Consider the following 10,207-nt stretch of genomic DNA (forward strand, 5'->3'; position numbering starts at 1 on the left):
GCCTTCAAAAGGCCAAATGTCTGCTCAATTACCACGCAGGTACGGGTATGTGCACTATTGTAGTCCTCTTCGTGCCTGTTCTGTGGGTTCCGTACAGGGGTAAGGAGCCACCTCTTCAGGGGATAACCGGCATCACCTGCATGGGTGCAACAATGGGTAGGTGTAAGTGTTTACATCAAGTGGAACCTGTACCTATCACACAAACAATCATAGCATTGTGAATGACATCCACTGATCCAAGCACGCATGGCAATCAGGGTAACTGCAATGTGGGAAGGTGAGGTAGTCCTTGCAAGTGGACATGCACCATGCATGCATACGGCAGAGATTGCCATGTCCTGGCTGAGTTTAAGTCATTCATGTTTCCCGGCCCTGGCAACGTTTGTACCACACTGCTAGTATACTGCCATTCCTCATTTGAAGTCACCATGCTGTTTAATGGCAATTCAGTAGTGTTGTACGGGTGTGGCTCACTTCAATGGCTACAGGAGATCCATTTGTATGCACTCATGGGCGCGGATCATTTCTGATGTTGTTCAGCGTACATTTCTGATGTGATTTTTCCATGCATGTTGCTGATTTGTGTTATGGGGCAAATGGTGTGTTGTGCGGTGTGCATGTGGTTGGAAATGGCATGTTTGGCGTAATGGATTGATATCTTTGTCCGGCAAATCACAACTTGCATGTGGTTTTGTGTCTGGTCCATTGTGGTCTGCCTCACTGGACAGTGATGCTAATATGTATGTCCATTCTTCTCCTGACACCAGTTCACACCCAGTTGGAGTATGCATCTCCCCCCCCCCCACTCACACCCAGTTGGAGTATGCATCTCCCCCCCACTCACACCCAGTTGGAGTATGCATCTCCCCCCCCACTCACACCCAGTTGGAGTATGCATCTCCCCCCCCCTCACACCCAGTTGGAGTATGCATCTCCCCCCCCCACTCACACCCAGTAGAAGTATGCACCCCCCACACTCACAATCCACATCACACTGCCATGTGGTTGGCCTGCTACTCACCAAGTAGCCACGAACGTTGTCCAGCATGTCGCTCCATGTATCGTGGTATTGTCGAGTTCCGCAGGACCATTGAATCATGGGTTGATCCGGGATATCGGGCACAACAATGTGTGATGATCTTGTTGGAGTCACATACCATTTGGACGTTGATGGAGTGGTTTTGCTTTCTGTTACGGTAGACTACCTCATTGGCATGTGGGACCACCAGTTCAACATGGGTACAGCCGATGGCCCCGATGCAACTTGGGATGCCTGCCAGTGAATGGAAGCCAACTTTGGTGTTGGAGATCTCCTGGGAAGTCCGTGGCATGGCTATGTGTTGACTTGTGTGCTTCAGGAGGGCATCGAGCACCTGGTTCAGCGTGCGTGAGAATACTGGTTGTGATATGCCATGCATCTGACCTACCGTATGATAGTAGGTGCCTGTGGCCAAGAAGTGGAGCACAGTTGCCACCTTCAGTAGAGGGGGGATGGCAGTACGGATGTCTATGAGGCTCACAATGTCGTTGTATATCATGTCTACAATGGTGGTGATGGTATCCCGGTCCAGACGGTACAGGGTGTGTATCTGCTCAGGGGTTAGGTTGAATGGACTGGCTCTGATCCTGGGAATTGGTGGCTGCCTCTGTGGTATCACTAGGTGCACTGGTGGTGCTTGCTGCGCCTGTCTTGCCCTCCTCCTCCTCCTGCGTCTCCTCTGTGCTGCCTGTTGTAGATGCTGCACTGCAATCATGTCCTCCAGCCCATGTAATGCTGCTAGTATTGCATCCATCTTGGTGTGGAAATGGGTGTGGGAAGGGGTGTGGTGTGCTCTTTTGTGCTGCCAGTCTCCATTGCCTCCACCTGTGCTGATTTTGTCAACCTGTGGCAGGTGGGAACACTGCTCAGGTCTTTTAACGGGTGGTTCGCGATGCCGGTATTAGCGCCTTGCCGGTAAGGGGTTTTTGGGTCTTCGCCATGCCGGTATTGCCATGTCCGCATGGCTTGTGATGGCGTGCTATTAGCGCTATGGCGCTATTTCCGGACTGAGGGGTCGCGCGCCCACGGACTTGCCGCTAATAGTGCCACCGTACTTAGCGGTGCCGCTAATAGCGGTTTGTTCGGGTCGTAATTGTGGAGGAGATTTAACGATACCGGTAATCCCTTACCGGTACCGGTAAATTCCTACCGCCTACCGTGTAATGAGGCCCATAGTATAACAATACCTGGAGAATGGTGTGAGTGCATGAGTATCTACCGGAAAAACCTGGTATATGGTGAGACTACCTGAGTATAGGATGGCAATATCTAGAAAATGTCATACGTATTTAGGTATGTGATGGCAACAGCTGCCCAATGGTGTGAGCTCTTGGGCATATAATGTTAACATCTGGCAAATAGTTGCACGCCGGATGGATAGCTCACGTGCAATATTTTGGTTTTTCGGAATGGGACAATGCTGTGCCACACGTTTGACACCCTGTTAGCACCGACTAGGCCCTTCTTCCTTTTGCGAGCGATAAATCAAGTACCATTAGTAGGTTATAATAATGCACATTAATACAGCGCTTAGAAGTGGTCCATCTACATGAAGTTTTATACAAATTAAATTATAATTCTATGATGCAAGTACAATGCTATCATATTGAAATGCTTAGTAAATTGTGCACAGTGCTGTTGTCAGATAGCAAAAGCTGGCAAGTTGTGTGAATGCCTGGCTATGATGCGAGTTCCTCGCTGTATGATGCAATACCTGTAATTGGTTTTTATGTTAACATATCTTAGCACAACCTATGAAATGATGGTAACTTGGACATGCATTTGTAACACTAGGCAAATTGGGCCTGGGATCTCAATACTGACAGCAGGAAGAAAGAAACACTTTTCACTACACACATGTCAAAACTGTTGGCTTTGCCCGTTATTGCTGCTACAATGTTTTCTACCTTTCCATGTTTATTGTTTAACAGTAAATAAGGACACACATACAAAACCAAACAAAGGAAGTAATCCTCCGCCCAATCCCCTCAGCCTTCAAACTTCTATTTTTCCAACTCCTGGCCCTTTTTGCTAAAACTTAAAAGCATAGCAACAAACATATTGGGTGACAATATTGACTTTCCTCTGCTTACTCAAACTGTTTTGGCTCCCTTTAAAGAGCATAGTTTGGTAAGGTGACTTCATGCCACATGAGCACATGTTTCCAGTCCTGGCCGTTTCTGTAACAGATTAATGCATTCTGGGAGTTGGAGTCTTTTGTCTCAACTGGATTAAATACCAAAAAAAATGATTTTCAATTGAAACCCCATTGGTGTTCAGATGACAGTCACTCATTTGATTGCCCTAAAAAACCCATTAAAGAGGAAAATGAGCCTAGTCACCTGCTAAAAGATCACGAATGAATGCCAATTTCTACCCTCTTATTGCACCTTCATTTTGCCATTTTCTTTGATTTACCAATCCTAACCCCACAACCGACTACTATCTCTGGCCCTTTTGATTAAGGCAGCAACAGCGAAAAGCCCTTTCAGTCCACCATACACACCCAACCCTCAATTCAAGCATGCCAACATGTTCACACTGTTTAAGCATGATTTGTTTCACAAGGAGAAGATCATTGTAGAGGTGGGAGACTTCCCAAAAAAACGGAACAGAGTATTGAGTCATTGGCTGAGTCACAAGAGGTGGATGGATATGGGCAGTGTTGTATCCTGTCTCCGCGCCTCGCTAAGAGGAGAGACAGAATGCGCAGGGTCTTGTCAGTAGGCCGCCGTAGCGCAGCTCCAGCGGGAGCAAAATGAGACACGCCACACTCTGTTTGTTACTGTGCCCGGAACTGCTCCCCGTTCGCGGGGCGGGGCTTTTATTGAGACGCCCTGCATCACCGCCTTGCGGGACGCAGGGCGGATATAACATTCCTCCTTTATTTTAACTTAACTTAACATTTAAACAACACATATCAAATACCATTATGCAGACCCTTAAACTAACGAACCCCGGGTGCCTCCCCTCTTACAGTTATAATGGAGCAGATTACCACACATAGTCTTTGAGCCTAGCGGGTGGCTTGGTGGCAGTTCTTAAGCCATACTGCCCCCTTCTGGGGCTGGGCCCCACTGTCTCACTGGGCGCCTCACCTTCCATGTCCGGCTCACCCATGTCCGGTTCACTCCACTGCTCCCACGTCCTGTCACCCACTTCAACCTCCTCCTGAAGGTGAGCGGGGCCTCCTTCGTTCAACTGGGGATCTTCATCTTCTTGGTGACACTCGCCCTCAGTCCACAGGTTGTGTGGCACCGCCTTGAACCACGACGCATTTCATGTCACCTGTCGGCGTCCTCTCTTTACAGTTTTCATGGTCCCTTGTTTTTCACTGACTGTCCATGGGAACAAATCGTAGCGGGAGTCCAGTTTGGACCTTGTCGGATTTCGCAGCATGACCACCTGGTCGCCCACCTGGTGGTCAGATGGCTTCAACCTCCTCTTGGCAATCATGTGTGCATTGGCCCCCGTTCTCCTCCTTTTGGTGCGCTCCTTGTCGAAATGGTCCGGGCTCCTGCTGGGGTGATGTGGAATGGAGGACTTTATGACAGTGCCAACCATGAGGTCGGCTGGCGGGACACCCGTCGTGCTGTGAGGGGTGACTCGGTAGCTTCGCAGAAAACGGTAGAAGTCGACCTTCCATGGGCTGGCGTTTGCTCTTGACAGCCTCAGCACTTTGTTGAGTGTCCTCATGAACCGTTCCACATCCCCATTCGCTTGGGGCCACCTTGGCATGATATGATGGTACTTTATATTCAGTTCCTGCAGGTATTGTTTAAATTCCTCCCCCTGGAATGGTGCGCCGTTATCACTCTTGATTCACATGGGCAGTCCATGCGTTGCGAACATCTTCTCCATGGCGGGAATTACCACTTCCGCTGCCGTGGATTCAACTACCTCGACTTCCGGATATCGGGAGGGATCGTCAATGGCCACCAGGAGGTAGAGGCCTTCTTGTAGTGTGAAAAAGTCGATGCTGATCGCATCCCATCTGCCAAGGCCACGTTCCGCTGACTGGATCGGTTCTGGATTCGGTGGAGCTCCAGTTATCTGGCAGGGTAGACAGGTGTTTATTAGCTTTTCAACCGTCTCGTCTATCTGTGGAAACCACACTCGGTGCCGGATTCGAGCCTTCATCCGAGCCATCCCTTGGTGGTCTTCATGGGCTAATGCCACTATTCTGTCCTGGAGGCTCAACGGGACGACAATATGGTTTCCCCTGAGTAGCAGTCCTTGCTCTGTGATCGACAGATCCTGTCGTATGGTGAACATCCCCGTGAGGAATGCCTTTGCTTCTGCTGTCCTGTTGTGGGTATTTTTCATGAAGGACTTCCAATCGCCTCAGATGATGGTATCCTTCACCAGGTCGCAGCACGGGCCCTTGTGTGTCTCCGATTCAATGTCCTCGATGCTGACAGCCTTTGGTCTCATGGCCCGCACAACCTGGCAGATATGTTCCTCAGTCTCTTCGGCTACTTGGACTTCTTGTGGAGTCGCCGCTCGAAGGTGTCTTGAGAGGAAGTCCGCCGGGTTTCCACTTCCCGGCTGATAGGCCAATTCAAAATTGTACTGCTGGAGGTGCAGCAGCCATTTGGCTATTCTGGCCGGCGGGTGAGAGGATGTGCTCATGAAGATAGTCAATAGGGGTTTGTGATCCGTAACTGCCGTGAATCTTCTGTCATAAAGATAGAGGTGGAAATGACGACACCCCCACAGTACGGCAATCGGCTCCTTCTCAATGTGCGAGTATCGCTGCTCTGTCGTTGTGAGGACTCTTGATGCGTATGCAATGGGTCTCTTCTCCCCTTCTTTGGTGACCTGCATGAGGATGGCCCCTAGGCCGATAGGGCTCGCATCCACAAATAGTTCCGTTGGGAGTTCGGTGTCGTAGTAGGCCATCTTTGTGTCGATTGACAGCGACTCCTTGATGTTTTCAAAAACCTCCTGACACGCCTGCCCCCATTCCCACTTTGTATTAAGCTTGGTAAGTTCTCGCAGGGGTTCAGGGAGAGTGGCCAAGTTACGGATGAATCTCCCACAGTACGTGGCCATCCCCAGGAAGCTGCGCACTTCGGTAGGTGTCATCGGCGGACTCGCAGCCTGTATGTCAGCAACCTTCTGAGGGTCCGGGAAGATTCCAGTGCTGCTGAACTTGTAGCCAAAGAAAGATATTTCCGTTTTGAAGAAATCACATTTTTCTTTGTGAATAGTTAACCCAGCGTCATCTAGTCTGCCCAGGAGCGTCTGCAGTCTCCTCAAGTGTTCTTCTCTGTCCTGAGCATGGATCAGGATGTCGTCACTCACATTGAGGACCCCTGGTATGTCCCGGATGACCTCCTGAATAGTCTGTTGAAAGACTTCGGCAGCCGACGAGATCCCAAAGCTTAGGCGTTTATATCTCCGTAATCCCAGGTGTGTCGAGAAAGTGGTTATGTATCGAGAGTCCTTATGCAGCTTGAGCTGGTGGTATCCAGCTTTCAGATCAACCTCTGAGAAGACTCGTGACCCGGTGAGATCAGCCACAATTTCGTCAAGCGTAGGTGTGATATGGCGCTCCCGCTTGATTGCAGTGTTCGGTAGACGCATGTCTATGCAAATCCGGACTTTTCACGGCTGTTTGGGTTTTTTTGTGACCACCATCAGGGAAACCCATGGCGTCGGCCCAGTTACCTCTTCTATTATGCATGCTTCCTCCAATGCTTTAAGTTCTTTCTCCACTTGTTCACGCATGTGGAACGGGGTTCTCCTGTGTCTTACGGCCTTGGGCTGGACCGACTCGTCTATGTGGAGCCTGATTGTCTTTCCTTTCAGACACCCTATCCCCTTTTGTAGGTGGGATACTGTGCCAGGATCTTTTCGACTTCTTTTGCTTCCTTCACGTGACAGATGAACTTGACTAGCCCTAGGTCTTCAGCCGCATCCCCACTCAGAAGGCATTTGATCCCTGCATTTACGACGTAGATTTTTGATGGTAGCCTTCTTTCGACCATGGCTGAGGGTGGTGCGGAATCTGCTAACCACCGGTAGAGGTTTCCTACAGCCATACGCAAATAATAAAGTGTCTGTGTTCTTCAGATCTGGTTGTGGTTGCAGCGTATGGAATGTGCTTGTGGGCATAACATTTACGGACGCTCCCGTGTCAATGGTCATCCATACCTGCTGGTTTTGAAGAGTGACCTGGCATTTGCGTCTCCGGAGCCTTTTTCTTTGCGACGCATGTCCCTGATCCAGGGCTGACACCAGGTAGACTTTTCTCCTTTTTCCACTGTTCACTGCCGGATTCGTGCTGGGTCCCCGTGATGTCATCCCCTTCTTCCTCAGTCGAAGAATTTGTCGCTTCGACTCGCCTTGCATTGGCTTGCTTCTTTTTCTTGGTCCCGCTCTTCTCTTGGGGAGTATTCAGGGGCGGCAGTGGGGCGCCCGATGACCGGCACACCTTAGCATAGTGGTCCTTTCTGCCACATGCCCCACATGTTGTTCCTTGCGCGGGGCAGTTTCGCCGTCCATGTCGCGGTCCACCACACCATCCACATTCCGTGGGTCCCGGGATTCGTGGCTTCCACCTTGCTTGTGCGTAGTTGCTGCCAGCCTCATCCCTTGCAGGCTGTCTGTTTGTGACGTGGGCCACCATTGGTGTCGTGAGAGCAGGCTGTAGTTTTTGAAGAGTCGCCCCCATGTTGGCGGCCCTGTTATGTGCCAGTTCTCTTTGACACCCCAATTCCAGAATGCGTGTTAGGGAGATGCCCTTCGAACTCAGTACCATCCTTCTCAGTTTCTCCGAATGGATGCCGTTCATGAGCTGTCTCCGGATTTTTTTCTCGACGTTCGTGAACTCACACGATATTGCCAGCTTCCTCAGACGGGTATGGTAGGCATCCAAGGTCTCCTCTTCACCCTGAATAGTGGTGCAGAATATAAAAGTTTCATAATCAGGGTTTAGCTGTGGGAGAAAATGAGCCGTCAGGGCATCCTTCGCTTGCTGGTAGATGTCCTGGCCATAATCAATGGTTAACGAGTTGAAGATGCGTAGTACCTCGTCTCCACCATTTAGCAACAGGTGCGATCTCATCTTCCTGTCAGTGGTTATGTCCTTGCATTCCATCGCCATTTCGAATTTTTGGATCCATAGTTGCCACCGGGGGCCAACTGATGATGGGACTGATGATGGGTCCGTAAATGGATCAAACGGCTGAATCATCGCCGAGGAGTTCCGATGTGGGCGAGGTTGTGGTGATGACATTGACAGATTGGCCGCAATTCTAGAAGGCGTGCCGGGCCTGGGGGTGGACGTGCCAGTCGCCATGGCAGGGCCTCATTGTGTCCCAATGGGGTATGCACGCCTCACCTTACTGCCTGTCCTCAGGTGACCGTAACCCTCCTCGGTTGAAAGTCTCAGACTGTGGTGGATGGGCAGCTGCGTCGATCCAGGCGCTCACCACGTGCGGTAGCCTTGAACAACCGAATCTGGAGCAAGTGTGAAGGCCTCCCACGCTGTGCCGTGCCGCCTCTGACACCTGGAAGGCGATGTGTGGTCGTTGCACTTCACTATGGGCGTCTTTAGGGAGTGTGTCCCCTCCAGCCGACGGCAACCCGTGTTGAGAGGAAGAGAGAAAAAAACTTTTTTTTGTGGGTGGGTGTTTTGTGTGCCCCCCCACCGGGTGTCCAAATATTTTGTGTCGTCGTGAGTCAGCAACGGCTGGCAGAGCGTCGAGCACGAGTGCTGGGTTCCGTTTCCCTCATCGCCATTGTTGTGTGCTGTCTCCGCGCCTCGGCACAAGGGGAGACAGAACGCGCAGGGCCTTGTCAGTAGGACGCAGTGGCGCAGCTCCAGCGGGAGCGAAATGAGACACGCCACAGTCTGTTCGTTACTGTGCCCGGAACTGCACCCCGTCCGCGGGGGCGGGGCTTTTATTGAGACGCCCTGCGTCATCGCGTTGCGGGACGCAGGGCAGATATAACAGGCAGGGCAGGCATTTTGTCCCCTGCCTCTTTCTGTATATTACTCAACAGTGGTAAATAATATTCCTTCCTGCACTCCCAGGAGGAAGATTAACAAGCTGCCTGCTGCACCCCTCACTCCAACTGTGCCCCAGGCCATCGCCCAGTTTGCCCACCTCCTATAAATGGGCTTGGTAAGAGCCGAGACAGAACTTGGGACTAAAGTATGACCTATTCTGCACCTCAAGATACAAGCAGTTACTAATGTCACAGCAAGGACAGCATGAGGACATATATATTTTTGTATACAAGTCTGCAAAACACAGCCTTGGGCCCTGTGCTGGGTGACGACTTTAGCACAGTATTAATACCTATTTTTATTACATATCAAATTCAGATATAGGTTATGGTTCTTTGGCTGTACTACCACGTGTCTCAGTAGCCCTTTTAGGATCAGACAGTTGGTGTTAGTCATTCTGTCATAGATTTTTAAGTGTGCACTTGGTTAGCTCCATCTGCAAACCATAGATGACTATCACCCTGCGAGGGGGGCGTGGCAAGGGCTCATGCAGTAAGGACGCGACTTGAATGAGCTCCCACTATGATCCTACAATCGGATCCTGTTTGCGGTACCAAAAAGCATCCTGAACAATTAAAAAAACATTGTGTGGAAGTCCATAACCCAGACGTCCACATGTGCGTTTGCCCGACAGTAATAGTGCCTGGAAACTGCCTGAGTTGCGGATTTTGAGATCGAACGGCCAAGATGGCGGCCGGGACGTGCCGGTGAACAGCTGCCCCTGCCAACACAGCGGAACAAGTGGCTCCCGGCTGTGTGCCAGGACTGAAGGAGGCGCTGAGCGACTCAGGTGGTCCAGAGGAATGGTGTGTTGGGCCGCCCTGGGGCCGAAATATGTATAAAGTGCGGCGGGGAGGCGAAACGGCAGACAGCTGCATTGCCACCTGCCTGGTGTGGCGCTGCCCCTAGAAGGGACGCGCACGCGGCGGCATGACGTTGCACACCGCCGCGTGCAGTATAAATAAAGGGAGTGTTCCCGGCTGCGACAGTACGACCGGGAAGCCCGAGCAGTACAGATGTCTCCGTGTCTTTGTTATCTGCTTGGCTACGGGGACCGCCAGAGGGGGCTCTGGAAACCTCTCAACAGTGACGACGAGGTGGGGATAATGCCTGGGCCCGGCAGTGATTGAAATATCAATTTTTTTTCC

This window comes from Ambystoma mexicanum, chromosome 3p, assembly GCF_040938575.1.
Source record: "Ambystoma mexicanum isolate Mex_15411 chromosome 3p, UKY_AmexF1_1, whole genome shotgun sequence".
In the NCBI taxonomy this organism is placed as follows: Eukaryota; Metazoa; Chordata; class Amphibia; order Caudata; family Ambystomatidae; genus Ambystoma; species Ambystoma mexicanum.